The sequence below is a fragment of the Chelonia mydas genome, chromosome 2 (assembly GCF_015237465.2).
Source record: "Chelonia mydas isolate rCheMyd1 chromosome 2, rCheMyd1.pri.v2, whole genome shotgun sequence".
NCBI classification, from domain to species: Eukaryota; Metazoa; Chordata; order Testudines; family Cheloniidae; genus Chelonia; species Chelonia mydas.
In genome coordinates this window covers 250,412,907-250,433,642 of record NC_057850.1, presented here as the reverse complement: position 1 = coordinate 250,433,642, position 20,736 = coordinate 250,412,907, and positions in this window count along the sequence as shown.

The window sequence follows — 20,736 nt, the reverse complement described above, 5'->3', positions numbered from 1 at the left end:
TCTGTCATCGATGGTCTTTACTATCCCTCTGATTTTGGTGGTGTACATAAATGTCATCCAGATTTAATTTATGCAAATGGACAAAGAAATATGGAGTATTTATGCAGAGCGCACAGAACTGCTTGCTTGTTCCATGTTACCTGGTTTAAAATAATAATTCTTGCAGTCCTGGACATGGCCCTACTTGAAGACTGAAGGGTGATTCACCCTTGTGCCAGAAGCATTTCTGCCATATGTGTGTTGAGAACCACTGTTCTGGATAATTAGGCTTGATTATTTCATCTTTCCAAAGAAGATTGTACAAGAGCCAGGAATTCCCAGCACTGAGATAAATGCTTTACGCTCGGGAATCCCTGACTGCTCATTCAAGAGTTAATTATTTCACAAAGGTTTGCTTTATTTGTGGTATTTTGTGATTCAGACTAAACTTGTTTAAAGAGCAATTTACTGTAATTTGGCCATCAATTTATGCCTCAACTCAGGACATTCATAAACTGATGTGTTTGCATTGAATGCAGATTAGATACTGTCTTTATCCTGTTCATGCCTGATAATCCACCCTGAGTTTTCCTACTGCTTGTGACAAGTGGGAGCCGAGAATAGAACCTCTTTCTGTTAATGAGCCTAAGCACAACTCCGTGGTATACCCACCCCTAGAATTCTCTGCCTGCAAAGGCTTCCAGAGCTCCATTCGTAAGTGAATTTCTCATTCTTATTTCTTATTTATCGTTTTATGTTGGATTTGGTGCACCTTATAAGCTTGGCTGCTAGCTCAGGTAAATTAAGCAGCATTAAGGCACCAAGGGTCAGGGTCCCTGTTGGCAACTCTGCCAAGTTCAGCTCCCACTTTTTTTGCTGTAAGACTTACAGAGGGGATTAAAACAATTCCTTCTGCTTCCAAAGCTGCCTCTGGGTCTGGGTGAATGATGACCATGGAGAAAGGGATTAGCTCTTCGCTTTTTAAGATGAGACACTGGCTTAAGATAGCCATGATGCAAGCTGTGCTTGCTTTCCCATACAATTCAGTGCATCTTGCTTCCCGTCTTGCACTATTCTTCCTGTAGCAGTCCGGTGAGTAGACTGTAGATTGAATCAATTACATATTGGTGCATAGTGCAACTTCTCTCTACAGAGTCTAGCACAAATTGGCCCCAATCCTTGATTTGCGGTTACTAGTTCCTACCACAGTATGTGTTCTTGTGATGTAGATATGTCTCAGCAATGAACTAGGGTGAGACCCAGCACCAAGATCTCCTCCAGAGATGAAAGGCACAAACTCCAAGAATCACCTAGCTCCCAACTCTCCGATCTTGACCTGGTAAGACTAAAGACAAATTAGTACGTGTATGTATGTGAGAGTAATCGTGTTTGTGGCGTTGAAAGGGGTTTTATCGGCTTGCAGTTGGAATGGTCATTTTGTTCATAAGTACATTAGGCAGGTCACCCCAAATGAGTGCTGATGAAACCTTGATGTCACTGCACCATTACATATTCTGCATATCCTTCATTTGTCACAGGGAAACAGTTTTAGGAATGTTTTAGTTTTAAAAGGAAGAATTCAGACTTTCTCTTGTATCACTCCACCTGTAAAGCCAGATGCCCTAGTTAATCTGTCTGACTGTGCAGGGCTCAGAGAGCCACAAGAACATGTACAAATGATCAAAAATAGCTTTTTTTTTCGAGTCCTAAAAATGTCAAGATCTATAGTGTGATGTTTCAGGTCATTTCATGGCTAGTGGAGAAAATGCTGTGTCCCTTCACAGAGGGGGTTAGAGAAATCCTTTTTTGCCAAGAGTTGAAAGCTCGTTTCTAGTCCAGGAAGTCCACAAGATGGCTTAAACTGTGACACTATTGAAGAGCTAGTGGGTGGGGCACCAGACTGGGATTCAGGACACATGGGTCTTTTACTGCGTGTATGTACAGCACCTACCATAATGGGGTCCTGACCTTAGCTGGGACCTCTAGGTGCTACTTTAGATTGTAAGCTCTTTGAGTCAAGGACCATCTTTTGTGGTTCTGTGTTTGTACAGTGCCTAGCACATTGGGGTCCTGGTCCATGGCTGGGACTCCTAGGGACTATGGTAATACAAATAATAAAAATAATTTTAAAAATTAGTTCTATCACTTGTCTGTCCTGGGCCTTAGGCACGTGTGGTTTTTTTAAAGGGAATTAAATTTTAGCGGGGAGGAAGAAACATGGCAGGTTTGCTTGTTTGTTTGTTTTTTAATATTAGTTTGAAGCTTTCTATGGAATTGGAATGTTAGAATAAGTCCTGGGGAGATGGACTGGGGAACAGAGAGTAGGTAAAATGGTCAAAAGCGTGTGATAGTAATTTAGCATGACTGCAATTTATCACAAGGACACCACTGCCGTGGGAGGGCGTGCATATACATGAGTGCACACACAGTTCAGGACAGCCACTATTTTAAAAAAAAAAAAAACGAGGAGTACTTAGAGACTAACTAAATGTGTTCTTCTCCAAGGTGCCACAAGTACTCGGTTTTTTTGCTGATACAGACTAACACGACTACCATCCTGAAACCTGTCACTATTTTAAAGTGATGGGAGACATAAGCTACTTATTCATGCAGAACTTTTGTTAGCCCACTAGGTGGTGCAATTGAGTTGTTTTGCCTTTAAAGGTGAATTGAAGAGCTGCTTTTAAAAAAAAAATACACACATATACCCCACAAGTCACTGCATCTTAAAAAAGCTCAAGGCACCAGATCCCCAGCTGGTGTAAATAGGTCTACCAGTGGAGGATCTGGCTCAATACCTGAGGCAGTTCTTTCATTTACCAGGTCAGTCATTAACTCATGAATTCTGCATTTCCCCTGTAAAAATTTGACCTCACCAACTGGGCCAGACAAATATCTGTAAAGAGGTGGGAATATTAAATCTCCCAGGCAACATGAAGAGTCTTCACATAACCACTTGAAAAGTAGGAATCAGTATCTCTTGAAAAGATTTTAGTTTTTTAATGTTTTTTTAATGTATTTAAGTTACACATGTCTTTAGATAAGCTATTACCAGCAGGAGAGTGGGGTGGGAGGAGGTATTGTTTCATGATCTCTGTGTATATAATGTCTTCCGCAGTTTCCACAGTATGCATCCGATGAAGTGAGCTGTAGCTCACGAAAGCTTATGCTCAAATAAATTGGTTAGTCTCTAAGATGCCACAAGTACTTCTTTTCTTTTTACATTCTTCTGTGGACATTTTTTTTTCCCCCCTCCAAAAGTTCTGCGCCTAACCTTTCTAAGCAAGGAAATTGTAACTCCTTTTGGACTTGGCTGAAATACACTGAAAGAGCTAAGGATAAATGATAAACCTTTGCAAAAATGCAATGCCAATCTTCAATGTATATTATAACATGTTAAGAGCTCCCAGTGCCTTTTCTTCAATTCTTCCCTTTCCCTGCAGTTCTTTGCACAGCACTTGGTTTGTAATGTTTAAACTTTGCACCATGAATACTAGAATACTAGAAAAAGCCCTGGAGTACAAGCTAGGCCAAAATGCTCACCATCTGCAGGAGCATGTTTCCGGCCACATGTACAGGATCTCTTCCTTTCATGTGAAAAATCTCCAGATCCATTCAGCAAGATAGAGGCTTTCAGCTGGGACCTTGTGACCTCAGTTCTCGCTCACTCAGTCTACTCCTCACCCGGCCCAGGGAGTTGAAACTGGGGCAAAGGAGAAGTTGGAATTGCTGGGCTCTGCCCACTCTGTCTACCCAGAGAATAACTGGCAGCTCTGCTCGGCATAGGAGCCACTAAATTATGCTTATGCTCAAATAAATTTGTTAGTCTCTAAGGTGCCACAAGTACTCCTGTTCTTTTTGCGGATACAGACTAACACAGCTGCTACTCTGAAACCTAAATTATTTGTGTGCTCCTCAGTGCCACAGGCAAGATCGGGGCCCCATTGTGCTAGGCTATGTACAGACACAGAAGGTCCCTGCCCCAAAGAGGAAAGATGATTCCCTAAAGGGGAAGCAGCAAATGAGTTGGTGCGTGTGTGCGTGTGGGAAGAGCACTGGCAGGAGCTGTAGCACTGTTGTTCACTCCTGGTGGCTGAGCCAGACCCCGGCTGGGAGACTTTCCTCCGCAGGCATCTCCACCTCCTTTCCTGCTTAGCTATCTCAGCTGAAGAACAGAGACACCAGCACCAAGGCCTGTGCTCCACCTTGAAAGGTCGGTCCCAGTAGCACAGGGAGAAGATGAGAAGAATGGAAGAGAAAAAAGGGGCAAAAAGGAGGAGCAAAATGTTTTCAAGAGAATTTGCACATCACTGGGGCACTGGGTGGGGGCACATCCTGCAGACATATTAGGTGGTTTTGTTGGCTTCCTCATTTTTCTATAAAGGGCATACCCTGAAATTCACCTGTGCTGCCCTCTGGAGCCTGGGGCTTCACGCCCTTAGCTCATAAGACAAATTGTTCTTGGCAACATTTTTCACAGAAGTGGATGGAGCACTGGACTGGGAGTTCGGAGACCTAGATTCCATTCCCCAGCTCTGCCACTGCTCTGGAGTGTGACCCTGGGCAAGTTACTGCAACTCTGTGCCTTTGTCTGTCTTATCTGTTTTAAGTTGTAAACAGAGCACTGGCATTCTCACTATTGGTTTGCAAAACACCTGGTACAATCATAGAACCATAGGATAAGAAGAGACCGCAAGGGTCATGTGGTCTAACCCCTTGCCAAGATGCAGGATTTGTTGTGTCTAAACCATCCGAGACAGGTGGCTCTCCAGCCTCCTTTTCACAACCTCCAGGGAAGGAGCTTCCACAACCTCCCAAGGCAGCCTGTTCCATTGTCCTGCTGTTCTTACAGTTGGGACTTTTTCCTAAAATTTAATCTAAATCTGCTGTGCTGTAGTTTAAACCCACTGCCTCTTGTCCTTCCCTCTGTGACAAGAGAGAACAGCTCTACTCCATCTTTTTTATGGCAGCCTTTCCAGTATTTGAAAACCACTATCCTATCCTCCCTTAATCTCCTCTTTTCCAAACTAAACATACCCAGTTCCCTCCGCCTTTGCGCTTATGCCTTAAATTACATCCCTTTGATCATCTTTGTCGCTCGCCTCTGGATCCTTTCCATTTCTCCACATCGTTTCTATACATTGGTGACCAAAATTGGACCCAGTACTCCAGCTGAGGCGGAACCAGCGCAAAATGGAGCGGTACTATCACCTCCTGTGACTTGCCTGCTATGCCTCTGTGGTGTTGCAACCTAAAATTGCATTGTGCTTTTTTTTTTTTTTTAATACCAGCATTGCATTGCTGACTCCCGTTGAGGCTGTGATCTACCCACAACTCTCAGATCCTCTTCAGCACTGCTGCTTCCAAGCCAGTTATCCCCCATTCTGTATTTGGGCATTTGATTTTTCTTCCCTAATGGTAGCACCTTACATTTACAATGGGGCCTTGATCTCAGTTCATGCCTCTAGGTGCTACTCTACTACATGTAATTCATGTTTCTTCCTCCCGTCCACCCCCAATTAGTGATCGCTAAGCCCGGGTCTACACTACAGAATTACTTCAGTACAACCGTGTCACTCAGAGGTGTGAATAATCCACACCCCCGCGTGATGTAGTTATGCCGATCTAAGTGCTGGTGTGGACAGTGCTATGTTGGCACAAGAGCTTCTCTCGCCCACGTCGCTACCGCCTCTCACAGAGGTGGAGTTCAGCCTACCGGAGAGATCTCTCCCATCCGCTTAGAACCACAACCTAAGTAATTGCTGTTGCTCTTCTAATCTCTTCCTCCTTAACTGGATTCCTTTAGTCTCCTGAACACTGCAATGTCCTTATTAGGAAGTATTAAGCTGTGACAATTGTTCTCTGCTGTAGAGAACACAGACAATCCACTCCAAGTCTCTTGCCGTGCTCCTCCCTGCGTTCCCATTACTCTTAAAGCTAAACATTAACACAGTGAATACTTAGCAGCTCAACCAGTATCACTGGGCAGTTTTAGTTTCAAGTCATCTGAACTGGGTGTTCCCAAACAGATGCATCTAAGCAACTGGCAAAGGTGGGGTAGCAAACAAAATAGGGGTGGGACTTTGCCTAGTATTGACAGTAACCTGACAGAGGCACACAATCCCATCGCCTTTTCCTGCGCTTGAGTGCACAAATACCGGCTCAAATACCAGTTGGCTGGCGGATTTTTCTAACCCTTACAAATCTGTTCATTTTTAATCCTGCCGACTGAGGGAGGTTTGTGCATTCCAGAGTCAATGGGTAATAATAACTTATTCTATTCAGGCTGTCCTGCTGGTTTTATATGGACTCTTTTACTGTAGGTGGAAATCAGGGGGCAATGACTTCCGTGGGCGAGGGCGGAGGAGATGTTTACAGGTGTCTCAAGACATAAGTGCAAAAGAAGGGTGTGCTGTCAGTGAATTGCACTACTCCCTTGGAGCAATATCCATGGGAAGGCAAATCACTGGTAATCATATAAGGGTCCATTCCTTCTCTTACGGAGGTCAGAGATTTGATGGGAGAAAGTATCTTAGCCTAAATTTAGTTTCCTTTTATTTAGAAACTGCCTTTGCCAAGGGTGAAAGGGCAGTTTATGGAATTTTAATGACTTGATTCTGTTAAAATACAGTATAGCCTCAATTCCCCCCAAGGTTGCAGGGCATGTGGTGACACAACCCCTCACTGATCTGGATTGCACCCCGGAATGTGGTGATAGCATCAATTCTCCAGGCCTTTCCATTGTGAGAGAGAGGGTGGTCTTGCAGTTAAGGCATCGAAGTGGGACTCGGGAGTTCTAGATTCAATTCCTGGCTTCCACAGACTTCCTGTGTGACTTTAAGAGGTGCCTACACAGAGCCTTGATCTTGGTTGGTATCCTCTAAATCAGTGTTGATTCATTATGAACGGGCCTAAATAACAGGAAGAGAAACACCAAGATGCCCCGCCACCCCAGCCACAAGACAATCAGTTTGATAAACCCACATAGGAGCACTTCCCCAGATTCTGAACCGCTGCGAAGCTTAACTCAGGGAGTGGTGAGATGGTGCTCCGCTCACTACTTGATGCAATTGGGCGTGAAATCAAAAATGTGGGGGTGGGAGTTGAGGCTTTCCCTTTGCAGTGGAAGGAGGTAAGAAAAAGTTGTATAAGAAACGTAATGTGTGAGTGGAAGTCCCTTACTACAGGGGGTAGGGGTCTTGGGAGTAGGGAAGTAGTAATATATCCCTGTTTTACTCATGGGGAAACAAAGGCACAGAGGGATTGTCCCAAATCATACCGGAAGCCTGTTTCAGAGCAGGGAGCTAAAACAGGGCCCCTTGATTCCCAGGCCAGTGCTTCAACCATAACTATCCTCCATCTAGAAGCCTGCTAACCCCTGTTTCTGCAACCACATGCTTTACAATCTAAACAAAAACTAGCCCTCTCGTCTCTCGGGCTTAAGTGAGCTGTGATGGTACTTAGCGTATAATCGGCATGCTAAGTAATATCAGAATTGTGTTATTTTTACCTGATATACTTTACTAGCAGCCTCTGAAGTCTAAATTAAAACTAAATTACAAAATAAATGAACCAAGTAGCATTTGTGATGAAATGCCCTGGTGTGCTTTAATTGCTTGTTAGTTCACTAATTAACAGTGTTCACCTGCAGGCAATGGGTCTCTGAGGCACTGGGATGATTTCGCAAGTGATGCTTTCAGATTATGACAGGTTTCAGAGTAACAGCCGTGTTCGTCTGTATTCGCAAAAAGAAAAGGAGTACTTGTGGCACCTTAGAGACTAACCAATTTATTTGAGCATAAGCTTTCGTGAGCTACAGCTCATTCGATGAAGTGAGCTGAAGCTCACGAAAGCTTATGCTCAAATAAATTGGTTAGTCTCTAAGGTGCCACAAGTACTCCTTTTCTTTTTTCAGATTATGGGAAATCTATAAATAATACAGCTGGCTGCAATTTTCCAAAAATCAGGGTTTTTTTTCATTGAAATGTTTAGTCAAAATTTCAGAATCAAAAATCAAAATTACTTAATATTTTGGCTTTTTTTTTATTTGTTCAGCCAGCCCTAGTAGATACAATGCACTGGAAACTGAACATTGGCCAAACCGGACAATCTCTACACAAAAGAATAACTGGACACAAATCAGACATCAAAAACCAGTTGGAGAACACTTCAACCTCCCTGGTCACTCCATTTCAGACCTAAAAGTCGCAATTCTCCGACAGAAAAACTTCAAAACCAGACTCCAACGAGAAACTGCAGAATTGGAATTAATTTGCAAACTGGACACCATTAAATTAGGCTTGAATAAAGACTGGGAGTGGATGGGTCATTACATAAACTAAAAACTATTTCCCCCAGGCTAATTCCCCCCCCGCTCCACTGTTCCTCACACCTTCTTGTCAACTGTTTGAAATGGGCCATCCCTTTTTTTTTCTCCTGCTGATAATAGCCCACCTTAATTAATTGGTGTCAGGGTTCCTTCCCCACTCTGAACTCTGCGGTACAGGTGTGGGGATCCGCATGAAAGACCCCCTAAGCTTATTTCTACCAGTTTAGGTTAAAAACTTCCCCAAGGCACAAATCCTTCCTTGTCCTTGGATGGGTACTGCTGCCACCACCAAGTAAGTTAGACAAAGATTCAGGAAAAGGACCACTTGGAGTTCCTGTTTCCCCAAAATATCCCCCCAAACCCCTTCACCTCCTTTCCTGGGGAGGCTTGAGAATAATCTACCAACCAAATAGATAAACCAGGTGAGCACAGACCAGCCCTTGGGTATTTAGGACACTAAAAACCCATCAGATTCTTAAACAGAACTTTTTTACTTTTTTTCTTTATAATAAACACCTCTGTAAAATCAGGATGGAAGGTAATTTTATAGGGCTATAAGATTTAAAACATCTTCCCCTCTAGGCAAACTTCAAAGTTACAAAAAAAACCCCCAGGAATAAACCTCCTTCTTAGCCTAGGGAAAATTCACAGGCTAAAACAAAAGATAATCTAACGGATTTCCTTCCTATTACTTACAATTTGTAATCTTAGATGCTTAGTTCAGATATGGCTTTAGGAGATGTATTTTCCATGCCCTGGTTCCTCGCTGACCCGGAGAGAACACAAAGACACACAAAACAAAAACCTTCCCCCACAGATTTGAAAGTATCTTCTCCCCTTATTGGTCCTTTTGGTCAGGTGCCAACCAGGGTATTTGAGTTTCTTAACCCTTTACAGGTAAAAGAGGGATTTTATGCTACCCTTAGCTGTGTATTTATGACAATTGGTCTCGTTACAGTTGGTATGGCAACGCCCATTTTTTTATGCTCTGTGTGTGTGTGTGTATATATATATATATATCTTTCTACTGTATTTTCCACTGCATGCATCCGATGAAATGGGTTTTAGCCCACGAAAGCTAATGCCCAAATAAATGTGTTAGTCTCTAAGGTGCCACAAGTACACCTCGTTCTTTTTTTCTGAACAAACTCTGGTGTTCACAGTATGGTGGTCTGGTATATCCAGTAAGTTCTGTTGATAAGATCATAGGGCAGTAGCTGAGGCAAGTTTCGGTGTGGGGGAATGTAAGAAAATACGCTTGCAGTCTAAGGCTTAGTTGACTTTCTGTATAGGTAGGGCCAACACCTAGCTTTCCATTCCCCCAATTTTCAGGGAAGTGGGGAAAAGATGACACAGTCAATCTGTGGAACTCGTTGCCAGAGGGTGTTGTGAAGGCCAAAACTATAACTGGGTTCAAAAAAGAATGCGAAGTTCATGGAGGATAGGTCCATCAATGGCTATTAGCCAAGATGGTCAGGGATGCAACCCCAAGCTTTGGATGCCCCTAAACCAAAGCTGGATCTGGACAACAGGGGATGGATCACGTGATAAATTGCCCTGTTCTGTTCATTCCTTCTGAAGCTTCTGGCACCGGCCACTGTGGGAAGACAGGATACTGGGCTAGATGGACCATTGGTCTGACCCAATATGGCCGTTCTTATGAGATGAGGTAAGAATCTAGAAGGAAAAAAGACGTGAAGGGTGAGGATTTTCTAACATGCTTGGTATTGTCCTAAGTAGGGAGGAAGGATGGCCAAGTGGTTAGAGCACTATCCTGTGGGTCAGGAGACATGGGTTCAAGCCCCTGCTCTGCCACATATTGCCTGTGTGACCTTGGGCAAGTCACTTTGGCCCAGTTAAGTGCCTAACTCCTGTTGATCGTAATGGGAGATTGGTGCCTACATACCTTTGAGGATCTGGGCTTTAGCCTCTCTGTTCCTCAGTTCCCCATCTGTAAAATGAGGATACTTGCCTAACCCCACACTAACTGTGAGGTGCTCAGATACCATAGTAATGGGAGCCATGTAAGTATCTTAGATACACAGAACTCTGCTCCCACTGAAGTCCATCAAAATGAAACCCTGGATGTTGAAAAGAATTAATCTAGGCCACTTTCAAAAGAAAGAGATAAAGCCTGACCCTGCAACTCTTTACCAACAGAAATAGTCCCATTGAAATCAGTGAGATGAGAACTGATCTGGACTTTGATTTAGGATTATGCAGACGAACACCAGTGGAGGATCTGGGCTATATAACTGTCTCAACATGACATGGTAGCAGTAGCAAAACTCTCACCATAGAAAAACACATCACCCATGCAACACCTGGTCACCATCAAAACGATAGGCCTGTTTATGTAGAACAGAGAGGAGTGTTTGCTTCTAGCAAGTTACTACATGAGAGATTTCAAAATAGCCAAGTGCTTCCCGGGTGCCAAAAGCAAGCCACTCGCAGGCCATTGTCATGAGGCCTGGCAGCCTGGAAAAGATGCACTGCAGTTCACTGTCCAATTATATCAGTGAGAGATTTCAAAAGTTTAGCATGAGACTGGGAATCCAAGGCCACTACTGCATTGTTGAGAAATCCACTACTGGAGAAGATGTGGGAGGAGACCATTCTTGTTTGAATCATGTCAGCAGTGCGCTTGGCGCTCTGGACAGTGAAGAAGACAAGGTAACCCACCCTGCAGGTCTTACAAATGGAGCTGGTTGAAAATCTTTCAAATTTACATTGACAAAATATTGAAATTTGAAAAACAAACTGCCAACTTATTGCCAATTTTCATGAATTTTCTGCACTCCTGATTCCCCCCCCCTTTTTTTTTCCAATTAGCTATTTTAGGGTTTCTATATTTTGGAGTTTACTCAATTTCATTTTGGGGGGTTGTTGTTTACCAATTTTTGAATTGTATGTAGCTGTCCCCCAAAACTGGGGTGGGCTGGGGATTGAGGCTTTCTTTTTTATGTACTGTAATGAGTAATGTAGGTAAGAACATGAGAGCTGCCGTACTGAATCAGACCATGGTCCATCTTGCCCGGTGTCCTGTCTCTGACAGTGGTTTGTACCAGAGCTTCCGAGGGAGTGTACGGAACAGAGTAATTATGGAATGATCCACCACTGTCACTTCTGGTAGCCAGAGGTTTAGGGTTGCTCCAAGCATGGGGTTACATCAGTGACCATCTTGGCTAATAGCCATTGATGGACCTGTCCTCCATGAACTTACCTAATTCTTTTTTGAACCTGTTATACTTTCTGGCCTTCATGACCTCCCCTGGCAAGGAGCACCACAGGGTAATTGTACATCGTGAGAAAAAGTACTTCCTCTTGTTTGTATTAATCCTGCTGCTTAATAATTTCATTGGGTGACCCCTGGTTTTTGTATTGTGTAAAAAGGTAAATAATGCTCCTCTAATCACTTTTCCCACACCAATCATGATTTTATAGACCTGTCAAAGCCGCCCCCTTTAATCGTCTCTTTTCTAAGCTGAAAAGCCTTAATCTCCTCGTATGGAAGCCATTCCGTACACTTGATCATCTTTGCCCTTCTCTGAACGACTTCCAGTTCCACTCTAGCCTTTCCCTGTGATGGGGAGACCAGACCAGGACACAGTATTCAAGGTGTGGGTGCACCATGGACTTATAGAGTGGCATTATGATATTTTGTCATCTTATCTATCCCTCTCCTGATAGTTACTAACACACCTTTAGCCTTTTTTTGACCACTGCTGCGCATTGAGCAGAAGTTTTCAGAGAACTATGTATGGTGACGCCGAGATCTTTCTTGGGTGGTAACAGCTAATGTAGAAACTATCATTGTATATGTATCGTTGGGATTATTGTTTTGCAATGTGCTTTACTTTGCACTTATCAGTGTTGAATTTCAGATGCGATTTTGTTGCCCAGTCAACTGGTTTTGTGAGATCACTCTGTAACTCCTTGCAATCTGCTTGGGCTTAACTATAATCAGGGCCGTCCCTATTGGGGTGCGGGGCCCAGGTAGAAGTGGTGTCACTTCCGGGACTGACCGCACCAGAGGAGGCTGGGGGGAGGTGATGCCTCTCCAAACAGCCAGACAAGGCACCGCCCACACTCAGCCCTCCTCTCCTCCCCCACCCCCCAAGGGCCCTGCTTTGGTGGTGCCGCTGTGCTCCAGGGGTCTGGAGCCACACCACCTGCCTTCCCAGCACGCGCTCCCTTGGGTGGAAGAGGCGGGACTGGGAGCTAGCATCTCCCAGCCAGTGGTTCACCACCCACCCATGTGGCGTCGGCCAATTGAGCTGTCCCGCGGGGGGGGCCCCCACAAAGTGCAGGGCCCGAAGCGGTCGCCCCAATTCGCCATCCCCTAAGAACTGATCTGACTATAATAATAAAGTTAATTAATAGTTTGCATTGTCTGCAAACTGTGCCACTTCACTGTTCATCCCCTTTTCCAGAACATTAATGAATTTTTTGAACAGCACAGATCCTAGGGGGGGCCCCGCTGTCTACCTCTCTCTGTTATGAAACCTGGTATTTCTTCCTACCATTTGTTTCCTGTCTTTCAAACAGATACTGATCTGTGAGAGGGCCTTCCCTCTTATCCCATGATTACTTAATTTCCTTCAGAGCCTTTGGTGAAGAACCTTATCAAAGGCTTTCTGAAAATCCAAGTTCACTATATGGACTGGATGTTAGTTCACTCCCCCAAAGAATTCTAGTAGATTGGTAAGGCACGATTTCCCTTTACAAAAGCTGTGTTGACTTTTCCCCAACAAATCGTGTTTATCTAGATGTCTGATCATTCTTTTCTTTACAGTAGTTTCTGCCAATTTGCCTGTAATTGCCAGGATCTCCTCTGGAGCCCTCTTTAAAAATCAGTGCTACATTAGCTACCTTCCAGCCATCTGCTACAGAGGCTGATTTTAGTAATAGGTTACATACTACAGTTAGTAATTCTGCCACTTCATATATGAGTTCCTTCAGACTCTCGGGAGAATATCATCTGACCTGGTTATTTATTACTGTTTAGTTTATCAGTTTGTTCTAAAATTCTTCTATTGGCACAGCAGTTTGGGACAGTACTTCAGATTTGTCACCCAAAAAGAATAGCTCTGATGTGGGAATCTCCCCCCACATCTTTTGCAGTGAAGATGGATGCAAAGAATTCATTTAGCTTCTCTGCTAAGGCCTGGTCTTCCTTGAGCGCTCCTAGAACACCTTTATCATCTCGTGGCCCCAGGACCTGTTTTGCAGACCTCCTGTTTCTGATGTACTTACACAAACTGACAGCATTTATTTTTTTTTTTTTATCTTTAGCAAGTTGCTTCTCAAATTCTTTTTTGGCCAGCCTTCCATGTCTACTTTTTACTTGCCAGAGTTTTGTGCTTCTTTCTATTTTCCTCACTAGGATTTGACTTCCAAATTTTAAAGGATGCTCTTCTGCCTCTAATGGCCTCCATTACTCAGCTGTTTACTCGTGGTGGGGTTCTTCCGAGCCTGCTCCTGACTTTTTTCCTTTGGGGGTATACGCTTACCCTGAGTCTCTCTGATGGTGTTTGTAAGTAGTCTCCATGCAACTTGCAGGCATTTTACCTTGTGACTGCTCTTTTTAATTTCCCTCTAACTAGCATAGTCCTTCTTGTGTAGGTCCCCCTGTTAAAGTTAAATGTTACTGGGGGGGTGGTTGGTATTTCTCCCCCGCAAACACACACACAAGGATTCTAAATTTCATTATATTATGGTCACTATTTCATAGATTCATAGATATTTAGGTCAGAAGGGACCATTATGATCATCTAGTCTGACCTCCTGCACAACGCAGGCCATAGAATTTCACCCACCACTCCTACAAAAAAAACCTCACTCCTATGTCTGAGCTATTGAAGTCCTCAAATCGTAGTTTAAAGACTTCAAGGAGCAGAGAATCCTCCAGCAAGTGACCCGTGCCCCATGCTACAGAGGAAGGCAAAAAACCTCCAGGGCCTCTTCCAATCTGCCCTGGAGGAAAATTCCTTCCCGACCCCAAATATGGCGATCAGCTAAACCCTGAGCATATGGGCAAGGTTCATCGCCAGATGAAAGCCGTTTCCAAGTGGTTCAGCTATATTCACTACTTGGACCAGATCCTCTGTTCCACTTAAGACTAAAAATCGCCTCTCCCATTGTGGGTTCCAGAACTAGCTGCTCCAAGAAGCAGTCATTCATGGTATCTAGAAATGTTATTTCTGTATCATGTTCTGAGATGACTTTTACCCAGCCAATATGAGGATAGTTAAAATCTCCCGTTATTGTTGCATTTCTGGTTTTGTAGTCACTTCCCTTTAGCATTTCACGATGACTGTCACCATCTTGGTCAGGTGGTCGGTAGTATATTCCTTCTGCTGTACACTTATTACTCAAGCATGGAATTTCTGTCCATAGAGATTTCATGGGACAGTTTGATTATCAACATATTACATACATTATATGCATTACTCATTACAGTAGTCCTGTAATGAGTAATCACTTTGTAATGTTCCCTAGTGTGCTTTAATGTAGTACTGTTTTAGAGAGCACTGTGTTAAAGCGCACTAGGAAACCTTTAGTGCGCGCCTGTGGGGTCTACTCAGGCCAATTAACGTGCAACACTTTAGTGAACTTTAGGAATTACACCCTGTAGTGCACATTTCTGCTCCACATAGACAAGCCTTAGATACAAGTAACCATTTCCAGTGTTTTTCTAGTGTTTACTGGATAAACACCTATTTCATTTTTTACATCAGAGTGTTTTATGGGTGTTTATCAGTTAAAACCAAAAATCAGAAGCCCTACACTATTTACAATCCAGTGAGCATTTCCAATGGCATAGGGCCTATTCTAGAGGGCTCATTAGCTACTCTTCTAAACTGAAAGCTAGGTAAATCCATGCATGTAGAAGGTATGCTATGGTAATTCTAGGCAGAAAACGGAACTTCTTTAAGTGACAACAAAGATACAAGTAGGACTGGAATCTTATAACTCCATGCAAACAAAATTCTGCCTTCCATAGCTGCTGTTTTGTGGAAAGGGAAGGAGAGAGATCTTTTCTCTATGGGCCTGATCCAAGATTATAAATTGGTTGGTGGCATGGACTGTCACTGCTGTTACATGTATGAATGGTGCCTAGCATGATCCATGACAAGCAATAAACAATCATGGACTTCAGTTGGCAGGGGTAGGCAGCAATGGAGCCAGTTGAATGCCAATGGCTAGGAAATCACTATTTTCCCTGAGCCCCACCACCCTGGATGCTGATTCTCCTTCTTTCAGCACACTTCCCCCTCCCCATGTCCAGAGCTTTGGGACTTCCTGTTGTGCCCCTGTGCACACCCATCTTGTGATCCAATTATCTTGTTGAATAGAATATTAAAGTGGAAAGCATCTTAGCCACGCATGACACTTTGTGGGAAGGCACTGCTCAGCCTGCCGTGTTCTCATGTTGCCTTTTAAACCAGCTGCTTTCTGGGCTTTTCATATGCATCTGGTTTTTACAGAGCTTTTCACAGCGTATGCTGGGGGGCTGGCTCTTCAGTGGAGTCGTGTTGTGGCAGGCTCAGTGCAATGATTGTGCTCTCGGAATTCAGACAAAATAGAGCTGTCATTTTATATGGTCCAGGAATAGTTGCTATATTAGGAGTGACATTCAAGCGAAAATGTCTGTCTTGTCGTTTGCTGCATGGGCCAGGGGTCGTCACACAGTAAACGATTCTGCCTGCGGCTGCTCACTGCAGCACATCTGTGAGTGTCACTGGTACACACCACCGCCCACGTGCTTGGGAAAAACAGGAGTGTCAGAGGTAAGTGCTGTGATGCTTTGAATATTGCATACCGATACACCTGCAATTACCTCATGGGTTAGGTGTCCTGAGGGCATCTTGTGGGCAAACACTGAGTGTTTTTTTCAGAATGGATTTCAAGAAGGGAATCTAATGAGTGAAATAATACTGTGTCCTCCAAAGATATTGCATCCTCTCAAAAGAGGTGCTTCGAGTAGCTGTTAAAAATGAAGATGGCGAGAGGCCTGAGCACAGTTTTAACACCATCGTTGGGAAGGTTTATTTATTCGCTGTACTGAGGTAGGACCCAGAGGCCCTTGAGTTCACTACAAACATAACAGAGAGGCTCCCTGCCTAGGAGAACTCTCAATTTAGGATTAAGGACGAGCTGGGTATAACTGGCAGACAAGGAGCAGAGGGAAGCAGTAAGACTGTATGGATCTCAATAACCTTTCAACTTTTCGCTTAAGGGGCTTTGGAACTGTATTTTATAGGAATTTTCCTTCTTTAGAGGAAGCGTGGACTAGTGTATAGTCTAGCTAGCTCTGGGGGAAGCCTATTCCCAGTTCTGCCACTGTGACTTGCTCCATGACCATGTTCCAGTCCTTTCCCCTCTCTGTGCTGCTTTCCGTTCACTCTGTGTCTTGTCTCCTTAGCCTGTAAAGTCCCCAGGATAGAGATTGTCTGTCACTGTGTCTGTACAGCGCCTACCACAACGGGGCCCTCATCTCAGTCAGGGCTTCTAGGTGCTGCTGTAATACAAATGATAATTAATAATTTTGTATTGTGATAACTCCACAGGGCCTCACTATGTTCAGCCCTGTAAACACACCCAGTGAGAAAACAGTCCCTGCCCCAAAGAGCTAACGATCTGAGGGTACATCCACCCTGCCAAGAAGAGCCCAGGGCACCAACTCTGAGCCCAGGTCAACAGGCCTAAGGCTCGGGCTAAGGGGGTGAAACTAACAGTGTAGACGCTCAGGTTGGAGCAGGGCTTCAGGGCCGGGGCTCCAGCCCAAACTGCTACTCTGATATTTTTAGCCCCGCAGTCTGAGCCCAGCAAGCTGGAGTTCATTGAGACGGGCTCTGAGACTCGGCACCACGGGTCTTGTATTGCAATGCAGACATACCCTAAGCATGCTGTAGACAAGAGGGAATACCAGATAGAGGGAGCACAAGGTGACAGCGAAACTTAACATGAATATAATAAGCAGTGGCCCCAGCACACCAGCTGCCTAGGCTTCTGTTGAAGAATTTTGCATTGATTCTAGAGCTAGTTGGAAAATGGCCTGGGGCGGGGGGAAGGGGAATGTCAACTTTTTGGCAAAAAAGAAAACGGAAATATTTTGCCAGAACCCTGAAATATTCATTCAGAAATACAGCTGTGGTGCTGCAGGGGAGTTTTAAGTTGGTTGCATCATGCTTTGTTCTCTCTCTAGGCTGGGCTGCCTGTACTACATATCCCATGATGCACCACGGTTTCACCTTGTGATGAAGGGAGGCAGTTCCATCGTGAGAGTCCCTGGGCACGGTGCATTATGGGAGATGTAATCGAGCTGGGAATCCTGGCTCATAGAGGGAAATTGGGACATGAGGGAACAACTACAGTTTCCATGAGTCACCATGGCGGGATATCCAAATTGCAATATTTTGGGATTTGGGGGCATATGGTTTTTTGATGAAAAGTCTAAATTCTGCGAGTGCTTGTTCATGTAAATTCCAATCAGATGTGTGCAAGCCACGTGCACGACAGCCGGAAGATTTTCCCCCAGCAGTATCCATAGGGTTCTCCTGGGTGCCCCCTGGAGTCCTGCCCTCATGGTGTCCAATATGGGGCCCTGCAGACCCGACCCCCCCTCCCCCTCCCCACCCCGCTCAGTTCCTCCTTACCGCCTGTGACGGCTAGCTGGAACTCCCCGTTGCTCTTGCCTTGGCAAGCACCTGCTTCGCAGTGTTGTGCATGTATAGTTAGGTTTAGTAGTAGTTTAGTTACTGTAGATAGTTTTCTCTCTCAAGTTTACTTTGGGGGTTCCTACACACACACACACACACACACACACACACACACACTTCTCCCCAGCCTCGGTCCCCAGGCTTTAAGTCATGCTCTGACTGCGGCAGGTTTATGCCGAGAAGTGACCTGAACAACTTTGTGCTTGAAGTGTCTCGGGGAGAAACCTTAGGGGCTTCCTTCTCCATCTCAAGCAGCAGGGGACAGCAGGGACTGTCCATGTTGTCAATAATGGTTCACTTGGCTGCCATCTCTGCCTTCCATCCAGGTGCCGAGGGCCAGTCAGTCTTCGCCAACCCTATGGTCAGCCATTTCCTCAAAGGCCTCGACAGGCTATATACGCACGTTCGAAAGCTGGTTCCAGCCTGGGACCTCAACATGGTCCTTTCCAGACTGACGGGGCCACCCTTTGAACCACTAGGGACGTGGTCCTTGCTCCGCCTCTCGTACAAGGTGGTGTTTCTGGTGGCCATAACCTCAGCCAGGAGGGTCTCTGAGCTCAAGGCCCTGATATTAGAGCCTCCTTACATGGTCTTCTATAAGGACAAGTTTCAGAGTGGTAGCAGTGTTAGTCTGTATCGGCAAAAACAACAAGGAGTCCTTGTGGCACCTTAGAGACTAACAAATGTATTTGGGCATAAGCTTTTGTGGGCTGTTTGAAATTGGCCACCCTCCATTACCACTACAAAAGTGATTTTTCCTCCCTTGGTATTCTACTGTTGAGAATAGCCTCCTTCCACTTTAATTGAATTGTCTTATTAGCACTGACTCCCCACTTGGTAAGGCAACTCCCATCTTTACATGTACTGTGTATATATATACCTGCTACTGTATTTTCCACTCCATGCATCTGATGATGTGGGTTTTAGCCCACGAAAGCTTATGCCCAAACAGATGTGTTAGTCTCTAAGGTGCCACAAGGACTCCTCGTTCGTTTGTTTTTATAAGGACAAGGTTAATCTCAGGCCCCACCCAGCTTTTCTCCCAAAGGTTGTCTCCAAGTTTCTTATCAACCAGGACATCTTCCTCCCAGTGTTCTATCCTAAGCCACACTCGAGCAGCAGGCAGCAGAGGCTTCACTCATTGGATGTCCACAGAGCGCTAGCCTTCTACATTGAGAGAATGAACCTGTTCGAAAGGTTCTTGCAACTATTTGCGGCTGTGGCAGACAGAATGAAGGGTCTTCCTGTCTCGTCTCTTAATGAATTTCGTCATGGGTCACGTCCTGCAACCGAGAGTGCTACAACCTGTCACGAGTGCTTGCCCCTCCGCTCACTGCGCACTCCACCAGGGCACAGGCTTCTTCAGCAGCGTTCCTGGTGCAGGTTCCCACCCAGGCAGAGCAGCGATGTGGTCCTCCATACACACTTTCACCACTCGCTATGCCATCACGCAGCCAGCCAGAGACGATGCAGCCTTCAGATGAGCGGTGCTCCAATCAATAGACAACTCCGACCCCACCTCCTGAGTTTAGTCTTGAGTCACCTGATTGGAATGGAAATGAACAAGAACTCGAAGAAGAAAAACGGTTACTCACCTTCTCGTGACTGTTGCTCTTCGAGATGTGGTGTTCTTGTCCATTCCAATACCCGCCCTCCTACCCCCGGAGTAGCCGGCAAGAAGGAACTGAGGGGGAGTCAGGTCAACAGGGCCCTATATCGGGCGCCATGAAGGCGCGACTCCAGGGGGCACCCAGGCTGACCCTACGGATACTGCTAGGGGAAAAATCTTCTGGACATCGTGCACGCGGCGCATGCACACCTGATTGGAATGGACACGAACAACACATCTCAAAGAACCATTGTTACAAAAAGGTGAGTAACCAATTTTTTGTGTGGAAAGCAGACACTTTTCATGAAAAATTTCTTTAGGTCCAAAAACAGTTAGATGGAAAATTTTCAACCTGCCCTAATTTATATGTGAAGTAGCAGTTCTGGAGCGATAGGCTGTTCCTCGTTCTGCAGTGAGTAACAAGTTGTCTGTACGTGACAGTAAACTTAGACAGCTATAGCTTGCATAGTGTCAGCCTCCTATAGAGTGCAAAATAGCAATCAGAAGTCGAATAGATTTCATGGCAATCTGAGTCGACACTGCATGAATCCAGATGTCTCAACTACTCGGCTATATATACATTTAATGCTTATGGCCTGAAACGTGGAAACCAGTCTGTCCTGTTACAATCTCTTTCAAGATCACTGCTTTTCACTACTTGACTACATAGAGAGATGGGGTTTTATCCAAGTGCTTGGAACATGAGTCTCCTGTCAAACTAGAAATGAAAGTTCTGAAGGCATCTCTTGGGGTTGCAACCAGGAATGTTGATTGGAGTTTGATTTCTGTGTGTGTGTGTGTGTGTGTTCCTTTTCAGTAGGTGGTGGCAGGACTGTGCATGGAAAGAATTACTGCTAATATGTCTCTAGACAAAGAGGAGTAAATCCCTGTTTATACAGATCCTCCCCAATACCAGTGGGATTTGGAAGCCTTCTCAGGGTGTAGGCCAGTATAATAATCTACCCTGAGAGGAATGGCTGGGGTTTCCCAGGTCCTGTGTCTAGACCAGTGGTTCTCAAACTTTTTTTTTTTTTTTGCAGACCACTTGAAAATTGCTGAGGGTCTCGGCGGACCACTTAATGATCTTTCCAAAT